The 6,903-nt window shown below is 28.9% G+C and overlaps 1 protein-coding gene across 10 annotated transcripts in view; it reads right to left on the bottom strand.

The window, feature by feature from the left end:
* robo2 (roundabout, axon guidance receptor, homolog 2 (Drosophila)) overlaps window positions 1–6,903 on the bottom strand; it is an 848,620-nt gene that overhangs the window by 49,338 nt on the left and 792,379 nt on the right.

The following is a 6,903-nucleotide window of genomic DNA, read 5'->3' as shown; positions in this document are numbered from 1 at the left end:
AACAGCAAATAAAAAAAAACATTATTATAATTATAATAATTGCAATTATAAATAACAATAAAAAATAATTATCCCAAACATACAAAAATAAAGAACAAAGAGCAGAATGGTAGAAAATAAGTCTGCATGTATAAGAGAAAACAAGTGTCTAAGAAAAGCCCAAACTGCTATTATCAGTTTCCATCAGTTCAGGGCCTGACCAATATGCCGCCTATTCATCTTCCATGAATCATTTATTCTGTGATCGATTAAGCGTAATTGCTCAGTACGAGCGATTTGGCAGCAGCCAATGAGGAGCTGCAGAAACAGACGCGGCGGCTTCATTTGCTTTCATCTAATTAATGCGATAAACAAAGACTGTAACAAATGAACATGTTCTCCTGTTCGCCATCATCTCTCCAGAAATGCAGAATCCATCCATAAACACTGACACAAAACCTACTTCAGTGTAGAGAAGATTTTGGTAAAACTACAAAAAGCCTGTATATACTTTATATTACAGCTATGGATAACGATAGGTCAATACTTTAAAAAAACGAAAAGTAACTGGTAAAATGTGAACTTCCTGTATTGAAAAACAAATATATAAATAAATAAATAAATAACTAAATAAATAAATAAATAAATAAATAAATAAATATGCTACATAGTGCAAGAAGTATTGTAATATCCGTAGTTTTTATTATTTTTATTACTTTGCTTATTTTATTATTTTTTTATTACTATTTTATTTTTTATTATGTTTTTATTATTATGTTGTTTCTATTACTTTTAATTAATATGGCATATACACTTCAGTTTAAAAATACATTTATTCAATAAACAATGTGCAAATTAAAACGTGTTATTTGCAAATATATATTTACCAGTATTTAAATATCAAAAAAAAAAAAAAATGAATACATAAATATGCCATATAATGCAAGAAGTACTGTAATATATTCTATTGTTTTTAGTATATGGGATATACACTTAAATATTAAACATTCATTTGTTCAATAAACAACGTGTAAATTAAATTGTGTGTTATTTGCAAATATAGTTTACCAGTATTTGAAAAAAAAAAATGTTACATAATGTATGAAGTACTGTAATATTTTGAACATTGTTTATTAATCAATAAAATGAAATAAGTATAAAGATTAACTTGTTTAATAAAAACAAAATATACGAATTAAAAATGTGTGCCACTTGCAAATGTATTTTACCAGTATTTAAAAAAAAAAAAAGTAAAAAAAAAAAATTAATAGAAAAATAAATGTATATTCCACAACGTACTGTTATTTTTTTTTCTGTTGTTTTTAGTATAGGGCATAATAGGGATAAAATATGGCATATATCCTTCAGTATATAAATGAATTTGTCCTTTAAACTATGTGCAAATTAAAAATGTGTGTTATTTGCAAATATATTTGACCAGTATTTAAATAAAAATAAAATTAAATAAAATTAAATTAATTTAGGGGTATACATTTCAGGATAAGGATTAATTATAAAGATTAAAATGTGTGCTACTTGAAAATGTAAAAAAAATTATAAATTAAATAAAAATTAAATACATAAAACTAATAAATGTATAATGCACAACATACTGTAATTTTTTGTATTAAGGGTATGAACACTTTAGTATAAAAATAATTTGTTCAATAAACAATTATAAAATTAAAATGTGTGTTATCTGCAAATATATTTAGTATTTAAATAAATAAATAAATAAATAAATAAATATATATATATATATATATATATATATATATATATATATATATATATATATATATATATATATATATATATATATATATATATATATATATATATATATATATATATTTATTTTAAGCATTTATAAGCAATTTATATGTAAAGAATACAGAGTATTACCTTATTACTGGTAGGGGACAGATTCAAATAAATGAGAAATAAATCGAAAAATAAGGCTCTGTGAATAGCAATATAATGCATTAAATTCACCAACATAATAGTGTTACTACGAGGAATGTCTGTTTTAATTCACATCTACAGAGCTAAGTGCTTATCTGTGATCTCTAGGGTGCCATGTAGCTAAAGACAAGGTATCACTATTAAAAAAAAAAAGACACAAGTGGACGTCCTCTTTGATTAGACAGGAGACCCATGGGATCTCGGGTAAAATCTTCAAATCAATCAGCAGAACTTCATTTCCTGTGGGAGAGTCATGTGACACACGCTGAGGCTTTAATTCCAGACACCGAAACACCTTCACTCTGCAGATCCAGCAGATGAGACAATGAGGAGACATGTGGATGTCAGGAATTAAATGAAAATTCAGTCCGATCTCACTAGAAATCTTATTATTTGACACAATGCATGAAAAGTGGCTAGTTTGTACAAATGCGAAAAATATTTGTACGAATACAAACAACACAATTTAATTTGAATGAAAATGTATGTTTTTTTTTAAAAAAAAGGCGTGCCCACAGAAACCCCACCCCTCAACCCAATTGTAATTGCGTGATAAGCATATTGTATTAAAGTGTAAATATGAGATCATACAAATTTATATGATTTAAGATTTTTGCAAACCGAATCCGAAATTTTCGCATGTTAAAAATAAATTCAACTTCATGTAATGTCAATCGTATTGACACACTGCCTCCAAAACGTTCATCGTCATAAAAAATTTTTTATCGGGTTAAAATTTTAGCATTTTTGCATCCTTACAGGCATTTGGAGAGATGTTTTGACTATTTAGCACTACCGTACAAGTGAAAGGCACAATCTAAAACGGCTGTTGTGTGAAAAGTGGGTATTTTGTACAATACATACAACTTAATTTGAAGTAAAATGTACGTAAAAAAAAAAAAAAGATGCGTGTCCACTCGCACCCCACTCCTCAACTAGATTGTCATTGGGGGATTGGCAAGTTGTACCAAAATGTAAAAAACAAGATCATACAAATTTATAGGAATTAAGGTAAATAAATAAATAAATAAATATATATATATATATATATATATATATATATATATATATATATATATATATATATATATATATATATATATATATATATATTAAGCATTTATAAGCAATTTATATGTAAAGAATACAGAGTATTACCTTATTACTGGTAGGGGACAGATTCAAATAAATGAGAAATAAATCGAAAAATAAGGCTCTGTGAATAGCAATATAATGCATTAAATTCACCAACATATTAGTGTTACTACGAGGAATGTCTGTTTTAATTCACATCTACAAAGCTAAGTGCTTATCTGTGATCTCTAGGGTGCCATGTAGCTAAAGACAAGGTATCACTATTAAGGTTAATTAAGGTTACGGCACACTGAATCCAAAATTTTTCATCTGTAATTTTCGCATGCAAAAAAATTAATTCAACCTCTTGTTGTGCCATACAAATCAAAGGCAAAATCCAAAAACGCTTTTGTACAAAAGAGGCTATTTTGTACAAATACATTCAATTTCATTTTCATTCACGTTAAAAAATAAATTTGACCTCATGTTATGTCAATCTGATTGACACACTGACTCCAGATCTTTAGTCTGTCATTAAAACTTTTTTTGCATTTCTGCAAAGGCATGTTGAGAGGTGTTTTGACTATTCAGGCTATTTCCGGCTATTTGACTATTTACTGTAAAATAACAGATATTAAATTGAAATATGAAATTTCCTTAAAATATTAATTTTTTTTGGTAAATTTCTGTTATTCAACCTCTGTTATTGTACAGTAAAATGCTGTAATTAAACGGCTGTTATTTTACTTTTTTTTTGCCGGAAATAAGCCATAAAATTACAGATTTTTTTTACAGTGTACAATTTAGTTTGAATAAAAACTTATTACATTTTTTTTTTAAAAGAGGCATGCCCACAAAAACCCCACTCCTCAACCAAATTGTCATTGGGTGATTAGTGAGTCATACTAAAATGTAAAAATAAGGTAGTAAATCCGAAATTTTTGTCTGTAATTTTCGCACGTTAAAAAATTTATTCAATCTCACGTTTTGTCAATCGTATTAACACACTGCCTCCAAAACTTTAGTCCATCATTAAAAAAGTAGAATTGAGTAAAATGTACGTAATTAAGATGTAAATGTGAAAATGTAGTACAGTACAGTATAGTATATCTTTACTGTAAAATATACAGTAATTTTCATAATGCAACTTTAACATACATTAACATACTGCATAACTGTCCTACAGTAAAATTCAGTTCATATTACAGTTAAATACTGTGTCATTTACAAAAATCATTAATTAAATACACTACATATCAGATATTTAAGCATAACATTAGCATTTTAGACAAACATTTAACCGAATTCGAGCGTTTTGATATTTAAAAAAATGTAAATGCTATTTTGATGGATTACTATATGTAGTCGAATGTATGGTTTCCCATGAGCACCCAGTTTTATCAGCAGATGCACCCACAGCGATGATACGCGTATACATCAAGCTCGCTCTGATATCGCATGTGACTGATGGATGAAAATATGCGATCTGCCTGTTTGTGTACCCTGCATTCTGTCAAACACACACCACGCACACACATACTGTACGTGTGCACACAAATCTACGCACATCTCCCTTCACGGACGGCTAGCTGCTCATAAATCTCACCCCCCAAAAAGAATTAGCAGGAACAATTTAAGCAGAGAAGGGTTTTATTTTATCATTTGTCAGCCCCCCCTCCGTCCCCGCCGCCTTACGGACCCCCACAGTGATAAATTTGCCTGTCACCTCGGCTGGGCGGCTGGAATATGAGCACGTGTAATAATGTAAAAATAATTACCCCAGGGAAAGGCTAGCCTAACCCTTCCGGAATCTTCTGACGGGCTTCACGTTTTTTTTCGGGGGCAAAAAGGAGAGGAAGGGTTCATTTGAATGACACTAGTTACCTGCTGGACCTGGAGAATCAGGGGTGTTTTGTTGTCTGGGGGTCTTTTATCACACCTGACAGGACCGATCCGCTCAGAATATGGATGTTTTCTTTCTTTTTTCCCAGTGTTATGCCCCTTTTTTTTTACAGGATGTCAAATAAACCTCTGGTGTCCACAGAATGTGTCTGCAAAGTTTCAGCTCAAAATACCCAACAGACCATTTATTACAGGCTCTCAAATTTGCACCTGTTTCACTGTCTTGTCTTCTTGCTTCTAATCCAAATATCTACAAATACTTAAATAAAGAAAAGTTATGCAGTATGTTACTGTATTTTAAAGCTGCATTGTGAAAATGCATTATGCAGTATATTTTACAAGATATACAATACTGTAAATACAAAATAAAGCAAGGTAAATGGTACTGTAAATGTAAATAACAATTACATTTTCAAATTTAGATCTTCATTTTACTGTAGGACACTTATGCAGTATGTTACTGGATTTTAAAGCTGCATTTTGAAAATTACTGTTTGTTTATCTGTAAAGATATACAGTACAATACTGTAAATACAAATAAAGGTAGGTAAATGATGCTGCAAATGTAAATAACATTAACATTTTCAAATTTAGATCTTCATTTTACTGTAGGACAATTGTGTAATATGTTTCTGTATTTAAAAGCTGCATTGTGAAAATTACAGTATATTTTACAGTAAAGATATACAATACTGTAAATACAAGTAAAACAAGGTAAATGGTGCTGTAAATGTAAATAACATTTACCTTTCACAGTAAGATCTTCATTTTACTGTAGGACAGATGTGCAGTATGTTACTGTATTTTAAAGTTGCATTTTGAACATTACTGTGTGTTTTACAGTAAAGATATACAATACTGTAAATACAAATAAAGCAAGATAAATGGTGCAGAAAATGTAAATAACATTTACATTTTTAAATTTAGATCTTCATTTTACTGTAGGACACTTATGGAGTATGTTACTGGATTTTAAAGCTGCATTGTGAAAACTACTGTTTGTATAACTGTAAATATATACAATACAGTAAATACAAATAAAGGTAGGTAAATGATGCTGCAAATGTAAATAACATTAACATTTTCAAATTTAGATCTTCATTTTACTGTAGGACAATTGTGTAAAACGTTTCTGTATTTAAAAGCTGCATTGTGAAAATTACAGTATATTTTACAGTAAAGATATACAATACTGTAAATACAAGTAAAACAAGGTAAATGGTGCTGTAAATGTAAATAACATTTACCTTTCACAATAAGATCTTCATTTTACTGTAGGACAGATGTGCAGTATGTTACTGTATTTTAAAGTTGCATTTTGAACATTACTGTGTGTTTTACAGTAAAGATATACAATACTGTAAATACAAATAAAGCAAGATAAATGGTGCAGCAAATGTAAATAACCTTTACATTTTCACATTTAGATCTTAATTTTACTGTAGGACAGATGTGCAGTATGTTACTGCATTTTAAAGTTACACTGTGGAAAATACTGCATGTTTTACAGTAAAGATATACTGTACTGTAAATATATAAATAAACAACAAGGTAAATAGTGCATTCACATTTCGATCTTCATTTTACTGTAGGACAGTTATGCAGTATGTTTCTGTATTTTAAAGTTGCATTGTGAACATTACTGCATGTATTACAGTAAAGATATACAATACTGTAAATAAATAAACAGCAAGGTAAACAATGCTGTACACATAAATAACATTTACGTTTCCACATTTACATCTTAATTTTACTCTAGGACAGTTATGCAGTATGTTACTGTATTTTAAAGTTGCATTGTGAAAATTACTGTATATTATACAGTAAAGATATACAATACTGTAAATAAATATAAAGCAAGAAAAATGGTGCGGTAAGTTGCTATAATTAATTTACGGTAAGTTACTGGCGAACTGCTGCCAGTAAGTTACTGTAGACTGTTGACAGTATGGTTTATAAATAGCTTGTTGAATTTAAACAACA

This window comes from Danio rerio, chromosome 15 (genome assembly GCF_052040795.2).
Source record: "Danio rerio strain M-AB ecotype USA chromosome 15, GRCz13ab, whole genome shotgun sequence".
Lineage (NCBI taxonomy): Eukaryota > Metazoa > Chordata > Actinopteri > Cypriniformes > Danionidae > Danio > Danio rerio.
The sequence above is the reverse complement of the archived record's forward strand: the minus strand, read 5'-3'. Positions and strand labels throughout refer to the sequence as shown.